Source organism: Salvelinus fontinalis, chromosome 28 (genome assembly GCF_029448725.1).
Source record: "Salvelinus fontinalis isolate EN_2023a chromosome 28, ASM2944872v1, whole genome shotgun sequence".
In the NCBI taxonomy this organism is placed as follows: Eukaryota; Metazoa; Chordata; class Actinopteri; order Salmoniformes; family Salmonidae; genus Salvelinus; species Salvelinus fontinalis.
This window is the reverse complement of record NC_074692.1, coordinates 26990494-27004270: the sequence shown is the minus strand read 5'-3', so window position 1 is coordinate 27004270 and position 13777 is coordinate 26990494. Positions and strand designations below refer to the sequence as shown.

Genomic DNA, 13777 nt, shown 5'->3' with positions numbered 1-13777 from the left:
TTTTGTTTTTCCTTTAAGAAGGAAAACAGCAGTAGATCAGATCGCAGCAGCATTTCTCAGATGGTTTCCGTGGTGTATGGTCCATTTTAATTTTGATGAGTAACAGTAATGCATATTCTCTTAGTCTCACCCAAAGGCAGTATCCTATCCTCAGCTAAAGCAAAAACAAATTAGTTACTTAGCTGAGCTCTGCATCTAGAGCATGGAATGGCTCTTCAGTGCCCATGTGTTAAACCAGATGCCTTAAAATCAAGTTCATTTTATATAGCCCTTCGTACATCAGCTAATATCTCGAAGTGCTGTACAGAAACCCAGCCTAAAACCCCAAACAGCAAGCAATGCAGGTGTAGTAGCACGGCGGCTAGGAAAAAACTCCCTAGAAAGGCCAAAACCTAGGAAGAAACCTAGAGAGGAACCAGGCTATGAGGGGTGGCCAGTCCTCTTCTGGCTGTGCCGGGTGGAGATTATAACAGAACAAGGCCAAAATGTTCAGAAATGACCAGCATGGTCAAATAATAATCAGGAATAAATGTCAGTTGGCTTTTCATAGCCGATCATTAATAGTTGAAAACAGCAGGTCTGGGACAGGTAGCACGTCCGGTGGACAGGTCAGGGTTCCATAACTGCAGGCAGAACAGTTGAAACTGGAACAGCAGCAAGGCCAGGTGGACTGGGGAGAGCAAGGAGTCATCATGCCCGGTAGTCCTGACGCATGGTGCTAGGGCTCAGGTCCTCCGAGAGAGAGAAAGAAAGAGAGAAGGAGAGAATTAGAGAGAGCATACTTAAATTCACACAGGATACTGGATAAGACAGAAGAAAGAAGTAATAGTTCATTTTGGCTCTGAAATGTTTGGGACCATGTTTGGAAATCGGCAGTGTTCAAAAAGCATCTGCTCTGCATCCCTTCAACTTTCAGCTACTTTGTCTAATTTACCAAGATGTTGTAATGGTATTCTGATTATATACAGGCAATTTGAGTTGACCTGGGAGATTCCATTAAGTTTTAAAGACCCCGGTTCTTTCCTTAACACAGCTGAAGTTGACTGGCTTTTCTTTGTTCACAGAGTAACTAGGACGTGACGGTCAGATCAGATGTTGCTATGGGTGGTCTTTCTGTTGGGATTAGAGCTGCTGTCTTTCTGTTGGGATTAGAGCTGTTTAGTCAGCTGTTTAGCCCTCATGAAATGCATAAAACTGCATCAAAGAAATTGTTTACCCTTGGACTTGCCTAGATACCTCATACCCCCGACCCCATTGGTGGTTATAAATGACGATTCAACCAATGTCAAAAACATCAGCAAGCTCGGCACAGCAGCAAGGCGCAAAATAAGGCACTACTTAAACACTTCAGAATAATGGACTGCATTCCATTAAAACAAATATACTATCCTGCATGGGGATTATCATTCTGGCCAGCTAGATCTTCAAAGTGTTGTTTCTAAAGCTTCACAGAGAACTTCCTCTTCCCGTTGGTTTGTTCACGCTGCCCAGTGCTAGCTGCCACCTCCCATGGTTTCCTCATCTCAGCTCAAATCTCCATGCAGCAGAAATGTAGGTTTTGATATTCACATACTCTGGCAAGAATATCAGAAATACTTCTTTCCATTGTGCTTTTGGGTGAGACTATTGAGCTTAGACCTCAATGTGTCCAAACAATATGTGAGTATTTGTCTGGGTTGGGACCGAGAGTAATCTTCACAAATAGCTCCATCTCTCCACAGCCCAATGAGCCCAAAGCACCATTTGGTCACCTCTCTGTAGGTTTGCAGTTTTATATACATATCAAGAGGGGGGTTATTTGTGAAGAAGAGTATCAAAACCGAGTCGTCAACAGGCAGTGAAGCTGCAAATATTGTACCCATGGAAGGAAGCTACAAGACGATAATATGCAACAAAGTAACAAAATGGTTTCTGTCATTACTGTAGTTACCAGCAGTAACATTGCCATAAGTTTTTGTATCACTCTGGTTTGGCTTTCATCGGCTAGACTTTGGTTTGGTTTTACTAGCACACTGACTTACTGGCCTTTTTAAAATTCCTCTGCCCTAGGACATTTACACCAGATGAGAAGTGGTAACACAAACAGATACCCTTTGCAAATGAGCAAGGTCTACTCTTTTCCCAGCTTAATTGCTTATTGCGGCATAAACAAATTTACAAGCTCGGACAGGCAAATTACCTTCTAATTAATTGGAAGAGATAAGCATTTAGCAGACAGCGGAACCCCTCATGTCAGACATTTGATTTTGTCAGTCCCTCTGTCAGTGGCTTTTTGTAGATGTTATTATCAAACAATTCTCAATCTCATGCCGGGAGAGTAATCTTCTCTCTTCTCATATAGCGCTTTAGAAGAAGCGCAACTCGGGGATGGAAACAGGAAACAGTTAAGACTTTGATGTATTTAACTTTTGACCCTGGCCACTGACTCCACAGATCAGAGCCATAGCAGGTATCTGGATACCTGTCTGGAGGTTAGATATTGATGCAGTGTTGCACCAGTCTACACATTTGACTGATGATGCTACTGATGGCTGTCAGAAACAACTGACAAGGCAATTAATTCACTTTCAACACTTGTGTTGGTTGTGATTCATTCATTCATTTTCCTGTACTGCAGTTGAAAAGACTTTCATGTCGGAGAGGCGTTCCAAATAGAAGTAGGATCTCTTTTCAGCCAGGGCAGGAGAGACGTAAACAGACTCGAGGTCTAGTTAGACTGGAGGACGATTTGCAACGGCCTACTGTTTAATTTTTTTTTTGTATTTTTTTTTAAAATCACCTCATCTGATTGCCATCTATTGCTACAATTTACCATTGTCTATTTTTTATTTGGCATTTCAATTTCCTTTACAAATGCAGCAGCTCCATTAATCGCTGCAAAGCTGAGCAGGAAATAATAGCAAATTGTATAAAGGATGACCCTCACAATTAAACAGAACTTTAATCGGTCACCAACTTGCATGTGTAATTTCCTCTCATGGTGTCCAATGCAGGGCCAAAGAAGACATTGTGTTACTATGGAAACAGAGGCAACACCGAACCCATCCATCTAAATCCAGGTCTGCATTTCTTTCATGTGGAATTGCTTTTGCATTAATATACATGTTTGTGCGTGTGTGTGTATAATTATACTATATTCTATCATTGTACCGTACAAGCATGCAGGAATTTGACTATGAGCCTATGCCTCTGTATGTGAGTGCATGTTTTGGGGGATAACATGCACATTTTGTAGGAATCTCTGTTCTCTAGCAATGCTGTGTGTCTGCTACAGCAGGAATCTATGGTTTGAGTAACTCCCTGTTGGAGACCCCGTGGAGGAAGCTGCAGCATGGGAAGAGACTGTTCACCAGTGTAGTGAACCAACCCTTGCCCTGTGACGTTCTGGTCCATGACCTGCTAAACGTCCTCAACAACGAGGAGCTGTGAGTTTACCACACACTCGCTATCAATAACACAGTAAATTCTTCATCAATACATGTACATGCACACTCAGAATACTAAACATGAAGACACACACCTGCACACCTAGAGGGTAGGGTGAGATTAAATACCCCACTGATTAACCTAAACTAGACAGGTGAACAACAAGACAGACAAAACCAAACGAAAAAGAAAAGGGATCAGTGGCAGCTAGTAGACCAACACAACTGAAAAAGAAGGAAAGGAAAGAAATTCCACAAATGAACGTTTAACAAGGCACACCTGTTAATTGAAATGCATTCCAGGTGACTACCTCATGAAGCTGGTTGACAGAATGCCAAGAGTGCGCAAAGCTGTCAATCAAGGCAAAGGGTGGCTACTTTGAAGAATCTCAAATATATTTTGATTTGTTGAACACTTTTTGAGTTACGATATGATTCCATATGTGTTCTTTCATAGTTATGATGTCTTCACTCTTATTCTACAATGTAAAAATAAAGAAAAACCCTTGAATGAGTGTGTCCAAACTTTTGACTGGTACTGTACATACTCACTGTCACTCGTAAGATATTTGGTAGTAACTTACAAGGACATGTAAATGTGTCTGAGGGTAACACTTCTGCACATTTACTAAGGCTATAAATATGCTTACTCATTATTGGTTTGCGAGTACCACAGGTGGACATTCAACATGGTTACATGGGGATCGAACGTGAACACCATTTGACTAAGAGAACATATAGTCCTGCACACATTACATGAATGTGCAATTAGGAAAATAGTATACTGCTGTTGTTGGAATCTTGCTCTTTTATGTTGAATTAATTGCAAAGCTTTTAATCAGTTAACTTTTGCTCTCCACAGACTATGCCTACCTCACTCTCTTATAGGTTTATCAGCTCCACAATGTGCATTATGTAGTGCTGAAATGTATGTCCTATTATATAAGTAGTTTTTGAAACTTTCAGTTCAGTAGAAACTTTCTGTTCTGTTTTTCTCCATGCACCTGGTAACACTGAAGTTGGGCTAAATAGTTGTACTTTTTCCAATTGGTTCCAATCCAAAACTCTTAATTCATGAGATTTGAGGGAGAAGTTGAGAACCGTATCTTTTCTGAAGGTACGCCCCTTTCTGTTCCAAATCTCTGTGACAGTCTGAGGAGGATTGAGTGAGAACGGTTTCTGTTTTTATTCTTTAGGAACACTCCTGACCCGGTTCAGGAGAGCCAGGGTGAAGGGTAAAGCAGCCCCATGCTGCGGGTCCTGTCCTCCATGTGTGTTCGATCCCCTCACTATGGCACAAGGTCAGAGTCCTCCCAGTCCATGACACCAATTAACTAGGCCAGACTCCTAGAGATACAATATAATACCAGAGTGTCTTTTGTGATAAACCTTGCCAATGTCCAACCTAGTGTTCTTATTTAATTCTGTGGTCAGAGTCCCATTCTGTGCTCCCAGTCCCACCAATTGGCTCTCCATTTATCATGCGGTGCCTGCCATCAGACATGAGGGTTGTGCTTGTGGGGTTTAAAAGCAGGGACATATTCATAGGGCACCGAGGGAAATGAAAAGAATTGGTTCTTATTTGACAAATCCATTGTCGTCTTCATTAGTGCGCACCGTAGCAAACGGAAGACGTTTTGCAACAAATTATTTTCTTATTGGACAAATCCAGTTAGTATCTCTCTGTTTCAGTCTGTTTAGCTCTGTTGCTGCATAATAATAACTCACCATACATCATACAGCTCCTCGTGCATATAATCTCATCTATAACCAGCATGCCCCTGGCCTCCAGTCTAGTGTGATAATGAAAGGTGATTAGGGAGCTCTTCCCCAGCATCACAATATGCGTTTTCCCCGTATTTAAGCCCCTGATCTCGTTTCACCCCTCTATTTATCTGATGTTTTGTGTGTCTGCCTTTTTCAGGACCAATACCATTATCCTCATAGACTCATCAGGGAACGTGACCTTCACAGAGCGCACCATGCTCAACTGTGACATCAGCCAATGGAGCACAAGCTCTTTCCAGTTCAAACTCAAGGACTGAAGATGGCTATATGGGAATTACACTGTGCCTTTCTGCATCCCTCCTCCTATCCATCCTCCCACAGCAAGCTCTGGTTACACCGTAGTGGAATGAACATTTTCCTTTTTCCATTTAAAATGGTGGTGGGAGAGAGTGAAATTATGGCACATGTTTGTAAAGAGTTTGATTTGCATTTGTCAAGTAGTTGTCTTTGGGAAATATATTTTAGCTTGGCTTAGACCTATGATTGTGTGAATTTATCAAATCATACATTATGGGTGTTATTTAATCTTAAATTATTTCAAAGAACTTGCTATTCTTATTAAAATATTTTGCATTGTGTGCTTAAAAAGTAGTTTTATTTCCAAAGAACAAATGTAATTTATCAAACTAAAATAATCTTTTTACATTTCACATTGCATCTATTTACTCAGCACTGGATTGCTGAGGAAGACGAGAACTAAAAGGTTGATACGTAATTTCTGGCTTCGTGGCTCAGACTGCCATCTTCTTAGCAAGTTGGTTTGTGTCTCAAGAGTGTAAAATGGTAACACTCATAGAAGCAGCAGCAGCCATCACCTATTCGTATAAAAAGCTGTACAAATAATGACAGGTTTGATTTCCTAAATGTTCATCTCAGATGTTATAACTTTCCTGTGACATAATTATGAAGGCGTATTACGACAGCCTGCCTTGTACTATAATAATTATCATTGCACCGGATTTTGACTTTGACCCAGGTTTGCTAGTTACAAGTAAATCACAGAGGAAAGGACTTTAAATGTTTTTTCTAAATGGTAAGCAAAGTGTTTTATTTTTATCTGTTCTGCCTTGTTCCACATAGTGCATAGGAGAACAGATTGCCTTGCTGTGAAATAACTGAAAGGATTCCTTTTGTCACTCACACCTTCAGTGTTCTGTGGTTCTTACCCACTTTTTCTCTATGTATAACAGTCCGTTACCCTCACAAATTGTAATGACCATTTCAAATGTTGTGTGTTGATGTTGAGGATCCCAGTGGTTTTATGTAACTGACCGCAGGTATCCATAGAAGTATCGAAACCCCTGTTTACCATGTCACTGTTGTCTTGATATAAGTTGTGAATAAAGTACTTTTTCATCTGTATTATAAACTCAGTCTATATTGTATATAGAGTATTCTTGTATGTATAGTATTCTTTCAAGAATATATCCTATCAGCCAGTTTTTTATTAGACAATCACAAGCTTATTAAAGTGGGGCTCCCGAGTGGCGCAGCGGTCAAAGGCACTGTATCTCACTGCAGTCCCCGGTTCAAATCCAGGCTGCATCACATCCGGCTGTGATTGGAAGTCCCATAGGGTGGCACACAATTAGTCCAGCGTCGTCCAGGGTTGGCCGTCATTGTAAATAAGAATTTGTTCTTATCTGAATTGCCTAGTTAAATAAAGGTAAAAAATAATAATATATACATTAAAAAAAAGCAATGTTGGTGTATGGTTGGTAACTGAATAAGCTGTGGTCATTGCAATGTTGATGTTTATATACTGAACAAAAATATAAACACACATGCAACAATTTCATAGATTTGACTGAGTTACAGTTCACATGAGGAAATTGGTTAATTTAAATTAATTCATAAGGCCCTAATCTATGGATTTCACTAATATGCATCTGTTAGTCACGTATACAGTGCCTTCAGAAACTATTCAGACCCCTTGACTTTTTCCATATTTTATTATGTTACAGCCTTATTCTAAAATGGATTAAATAAATACATTTTTTTGCAAATGTTATTAAATATTTAAAAAACATATACCTTATTTACACAAGTATTCAGACCTTTTGCTATGAGACTCGAAATTGAGCTCATGTGCATCCTGTTTCCATTTGTCATCCTTGAGATGTTTCTACAACTTCACTGGAGTCTACCTGTGGTAAATTCAATTGATTGGACATGATATGGAAAGGCACACACCTGTCTATATAGGGTCCCACAGTTGACAGTGCATGTCAGAGCAAAAACCAAGCCATGAGGTCGAAGGAATTGTCCTTAGAGCTCCGAGACAGGATTGTGTCGAGCACAGATCTGGGGAAGGGTACCAAATCATGTCTGCAGCATTGAAGGTCCCCAAGAACACAATGGCCTCCATCATTCTTAAATGGAAGAAGTTTGGAACCACCAAAACTCTAATTAGAACTGGCCACCCGGCCAAACTAAGCAATCGGGGAAGAAGGGCCTTGGTCAGGGAGGTGGCCAAGAACCCAATGGTTACTCTGACAGAGCTCTAGAGTTCCTCTGTGGAGATGGGAGAACTTTCCAGAAAGACAACCATCTCTGCAGCACTCAACCAATCAGGCCTTTGTGGTAGAGTGGCCAGACGGAAGCCACTCCTCAGTAAAAGGCACACAACAGCCCGCTTGGAGTTTGCCAAAAGGCACCTAGAGACTCTCAGACCATGAGAAACAAGATTCTCTGGTCTGATGGAACCAAGATTGAACTCTTTGGCCTGAATGCCAAGCATCACGTCCAGAGGAAACCTGGCACCATCCCTACGGTGAAGCATGGTGGTGGCAGCATCATGCTGTGGGGATGTTTTTCAGCGGCAGGGACTGAAGGACTAGTCAGGATCGAGGCAAAGATGAACGGAGCAAAGTACAGAGAGATCCTTGACGAAAACCTGCTCCAGAGGGTTCAGAACCTTAGACTGGGGCGAAGGTTCACCTTCCAACAGGACAACGACCCTAAGCACACAGCAAAGACAACGCAGGAGTGACTTCGGGACAAGTCTTTGAATGTCCTTGAGTGGCCCAGCCAGAGCCCGGACTTGAAACCGATCTAACATGTCTGGAGAGACATTAATCAATAACGTCACATACACGTTATTAGCAGATGTTATTGCGGGTGTAGCGAAATGGTTGTGCTTCTAGCTCTGACAGTGAAGTAGTATCAAATCAAATCTAATTTTATTGGTCACTTACACATGGTTAGCAGATGTTAATGCGAGTGTAGCGAAATGCTTGTGCTTCTAGTTCCGACCATGCAGGAATATCTAACAAGTAATTTAACAATTTCACAACTACCTTATACACACAAGTTTAAGGAATGAATAATGAATATGAATATGTACATATAAATATATGGCCGAACGGCATAGGCAAGATGCAGTAGATGGTATAGAGTACAGTATATACATATGAATGAGTAATGTAGGGTATGTAAACATTATATAAAGTGGCATTGTTTAAAGTGACTAGTGATACATTTATTACATCCAATTTTTTATTATTAAAGTGGCTAGAGATTTGAGTCAGTATGTTGGCAGCAGCCACTCAATCTCAGCCACTCAATCTTAGTTTAACAGTCTGATGGCCTTGAGATATAAGCTGTTTTTCAGTCTCTCTGTCCCAGCTTTGATGCACCTGTACTAATGATGCACCTGTACTAATGGATGATAGCGGGGTGAACAGGCAGTGGCTCAGGTGGTTGTTGTCCTTGATGATCTTTTTGGCCTTCCTGTGACATCGGGTGGTGTAGGTGTCCTGGAGGGCAGGTAGTTTGTCCCCGGTGATGCGTTGTGCAGACCTCACTACCCTCTGGAGAGCCTTGCAGTTGTGGGCGGAGCAGTTGCCGTACCAGGCGGTGATACAGCCCGACAGGATGCTCTCAATTGTGCATCTGTAAAAGTTTGTGAGTGTTTTTGGTGACAAGCCAAATTTCTTCAGCCTCCTGAGGTTGAAGAGATGCTGTTGCGTCTTCTTCACCACGCTGTCAGTGTGGGTGGACCATTTCAGTTTGTCCGTGATGTGTACGCCGAGGAACTTAAAACTTTCCACCTTCTCCACTACTGTCCCGTCGATGTGGATTGGGGGTGCTCCCTCTGCTGTTTCCTGAAGTCCACGATCATCTCCTTTGTTTTGTTGACGTTGAGTGTGATGTTATGTTCCTGACACCACACTCCAAGGGCCCTCACCTCCTCCCTGTAGGCCGTCTCGTTGTTGTTGGTAATCAAGCCTACCACTGTAGTGTCATCTGCAAACTTGATGATTGAGTTGGAGGCGAGAATGGCCACACAGTCAATGGGGAAACAGGGAGTACAGGAGAGGGCTGAGAACGCACCATTGTGGGGCCCCAGCGTTGAGGATCAGCGGGGTGGAGATGTTGTTTCCTACCCTCACCACCTGGGGGCGGCCCGTCAGAAAGTCCAGGACCCAGATGCACAGGGCGGGGTCGAGACCCAGGGTCTCGAACTTAATGACGAGTTTGGAGGATACTATGGTGTTAAATGCTAGGCTGTAGTCAATGAACAGCATTCTTACATAGGTATTCCTCTTGTCCAAATGGGTTAGGGCGGTGTGATTGCGATTGTGTCGTCTGTGGACCTATTGGGGAGGTAAGCAAATTGGAGTGGGTCTAGGGTGTCAGGTAGGGTGGAGGTGATATGATCCTTGACTAGTCTCTCAAAGCACTTCATGATGACGGAAGTGAGTGCTACGGGCGATAGTCATTTAGCTCAGTTACCTTAGCTTTCTTGGGAACAGGAACAATGGCGGCCCTCTTGAAGCATGTAGTAACATCAGACTGGGATAGGGATTGATTGAATATGTCCGTAAACACACCAGCCAGCTGTTCTGCGCATGCTCTGAGGATGCGGCTAGGGATGCCGTCTGGGCCGGCAGCCTTGCGAGAGTTAACACGTTTAAATGTTTTACTCACATTAGCTGCGGTGAAGGAGAATCCGCAGGTTTTGGTAGCGGGCCGTGTCGGTGGCACTATATTGTCCTCAAAGCGAGCGAAGAAGTTGTTTAGTTTGTCTGGGAGCAAGACATCGGGGTCCGCGACGGGGCTGGTTTTCTTTTTGTAATCCGTGATTGACTGTAGACCCTGCCACATTACTCTCGTGTCTGAGCCGACTATCGTTTTGGCAAGTCGGTTAGGACATCTACTTTGTGCATGACACAAGTCATTTTTCCAACAATTGTTTACAGATTATTTCACTTATAATTCACTGTATCACAATTCCAGTGGGTTAGAAGATTACATACACTAAGTTGACTGTGCCTTTAAACAGCTTGGAAAATTACAGAAGATGATGTCATGGCTTTAGAAGCGTCTGATAGGCTAATTGACATCATTTGAATCAATTGGGCGTGTACCTGTGGATGTATTTCAAGGCCTACCTTCAAACTCAGTGCCCTTTTGCTTGACATCATGGGAAAATCAAAAGAAATCAGCCAAGACCTCAGAAAACAAATTGTAGACCTCCACAAGTCTGGTTCATCCTTGGGAGCAATTTCCAAACGCCTGAAGGTACCACGTGCATCTGTACAAACAATAGTACGCAAGTATAAACACCATGGGACCACGCAGCCGTCATGCCGCTCAGGAAGGAGACGCGTCCTATCTCCTAGAGATGAACGTACTTTGGTGCGAAAAGTGCAAATCAATCCCAGAACAACAGGAAAGGACCTTGTGAAGATGCTGGAGAAAACAGGTACAAAAGTATCTATATCCACAATAAAACGAGTCCTATATCAACATAACCTGAAAGGTCGCTCAGCAAGGAAGAAGCCACTGCTCCAAAACCGCCATAAAAAAAGCGAGACTACGGTTTGGAACTGCACATGGGGACAAAGATCGTACTTTTTGGAGAAATGTCCTCTGGTCTGATGAAACAAAAATATATAACTGTTTGGCCATAATGACCATCGTTATGTTTGGAGGAAAAAGGGGGAGGCTTGCAAGCCAAAGAACACCATCCCAACCGTGAAGCACGGGGTTGGCAGCCTCATGTTGTGGGGGTGCTTTACTGCAGGAGGGCCTGGTGCACTTCACAAAATAGATGGCATTATGAGGGAGGAAAATTATGTGGATATATTGAAGCAACATCTCAAGACATCAGTCAGGAAGTTAAAGCTTGGTCGTAAATTGGTCTTCCAAATGGACAATGACCCCAAGCATACTTCCAAAGTTGTGGCAAAATGGCTTTAGGACAACAAACTCAAGGTATTGGATTGGCCATCACAAAGCCCTGATCGCAATCCTATAGAAGTGGGGGGGGCAGAACTAAAAAGCGTGTGCAAGCAAGGAGGCCTACAAACCTGAGTCAGTTACACTGAAGGCTACCTGAAACGTTTGACCCAAGTTAAACAATTTAAAGGCAATGCTACCAAATACTAATTGAGTGTATGTAAACTTCTGAACCACTGGGAATGTGATGAAAGAAATAAAAGCTGAAATAAATCATTCTCTCTACTATTATTCTGACATTTCACATTCTTAAAATAAAGTGGTGATCCTAACTGACCAAAGACAGGAAATTTTTACTAGGATTAAATGTCAGGAATTGTGAAAAACGGAGTTTAAATGCATTTGGCTAAGGTGTATGTAAACTTCCGACTTCAACTGTACATCTGGACAAACGATGTCGGAGCGGAGTGGACTAAGATAGAGTAGAATAGTATAGAATACAGTTTTTACATATGAGATGAAAAATGCCAGATATGTAAATATTAAGTGACTAAGATACCGTAGAATAGAATACAGTATATACAAGAGATGAGTAATGCAAGATATGTAAAAACTAAGTGACTAAGATACCATAGAATAGTATAGAATACAGTATATACATATGAGATTAGTAATGCCAGATATGTAAACATTATTAGAGTGACTAGTGTTCCGTTCCTTTAAGTAGCCAGTGATTTCTAGTCTATGCCTATAGGCAGCAGCCTCTCATGTGCTAGTGATGGCTGTTTAACAGTCTGATGGCCTTGAGATAGAAGCTTAAAATAGCTGTGCAGCAACGCTCCCCATCCAACCTGACATAGTGTAACGGATGTGAAATGGCTAGCTAGTTAGCGGGTACGCGCTAGTAGCATTTCAATCAGTTACGTCACTTGCTCTGAGACTTAAGTAGTGTTGCCCCTTGCTTTGCAAGGGCCTCGGCCTTTGTGGAGCGATGGGTAACGACCGTGCTTCGTGGGCAACCGTTGTTGATGTGTGCAGAGGGTCCCTGGTTCGCGCCCGGGTCGGGGCGAGGGGACGGTTTAAAGTTATACTGTTACATTGATGCTGTTGACCCGGATCACTGGTTGCTGCGGAAAAGGAGGAGGTTGAAAGGGGGGTGAGTGTAACGGATGTGAAATGGCTAACTAGTTAGCGGGTACGCGCTAGTAGCATTTCAATCAGTTACGTCACTTGCTCTGAGACTTAAGTAGTGTTGCCCCTTGCTTTGCAAGGGCCGTGGCCTTTGTGGAGCGATGGGTAACGATGCTTCGTGGGCGACCGTCGTTGATGTGTGCAGAGGGTCCCTGGTTCGCGCCCGTGTCGGGGCGAGGGGACGGTTTAAAGTTATACTGTTACAATAGCTTGAGAGGATCTGCAGAAAAGAATGGGAGAAACTCCCCAAATCAGGTGTGCTAACCTTGTAGCCTCATACCCAAGAAGAATCGAGGCTGTAATTGCTGCCAAAGGTGCTTCAATAAAGTACTGAGTAAAGGGTCTGAATACTTATGTAAAAATGATATTTCATTTTTATTATTAAAAGATTAGCAAGCATTTCTAAGAACCTGTTTTTGCTCTGCCATTGTGGGGTAATGTGTGTAAAAGCAATTTAATACATTTTAGAATAAGGCTGTAATCTAACAAAATGTGGAAAAAGTCAATGGTTCTGAACACTTTCCGATGGCACTGTACCTTAAAAAAAAAAAATGCCTTTCAATGGGCCTCAGGATCTCATCACGGTACTTTTGTGCATTCAAATTGACATTGATAAAATGCAATTGTAGCTTATGTCTGCCTATACCATAACCCCACCGCTACCATGGGGCACTCTGTTCACAATGTTGCGATCAGCAAACCGCTCGCCCACACGACGCCATACTTGTGTTCTCCGGTTGTAAGGCCGGTTGGACGTACTGCCAAATTTTCTAAACAAAGTTGGAGGCGGCTTATGGTAGAGAAATTAACATTCAATTATCTGGCAACAGCTCTGGTGGAAATTCATACAGTCAGCATGCCAATTACATAATCCCTCAAAACTTGAGACATCTGTGGCATTGTGTTGTGTGACAAAACGGCACATTTTAGAGTGGCTTTTTATTGCCCCCAGCACAAGGTGCACCTGTGTAATGATCATGCTATTTAATCAGTTTCTAGATATGCCACATCTGTCAGGTGTATGGATTATCTTGGCAAAGGAGAAATGCTCGCCAACAGGGATGTAAATAAATTTGTGTACAACATTTTAGAGAAATATACTTTTTGTGCATTTGCACAATTTCTGGGATCTTTTATTTCAGCTCATGAAACATGGGACCAACACATGTTGCATTTATATTTTTTGT

General features: G+C 42.4%; 1 pseudogene; it reads left to right on the top strand.

The window, feature by feature from the left end:
* The window catches only part of LOC129826525 (transport and Golgi organization 2 homolog), a 30672-nt pseudogene extending 24097 nt beyond the window's left edge, over window positions 1-6575 (top strand).
* The last annotated feature ends 7202 nt before the right edge of the window (window positions 6576-13777 follow it).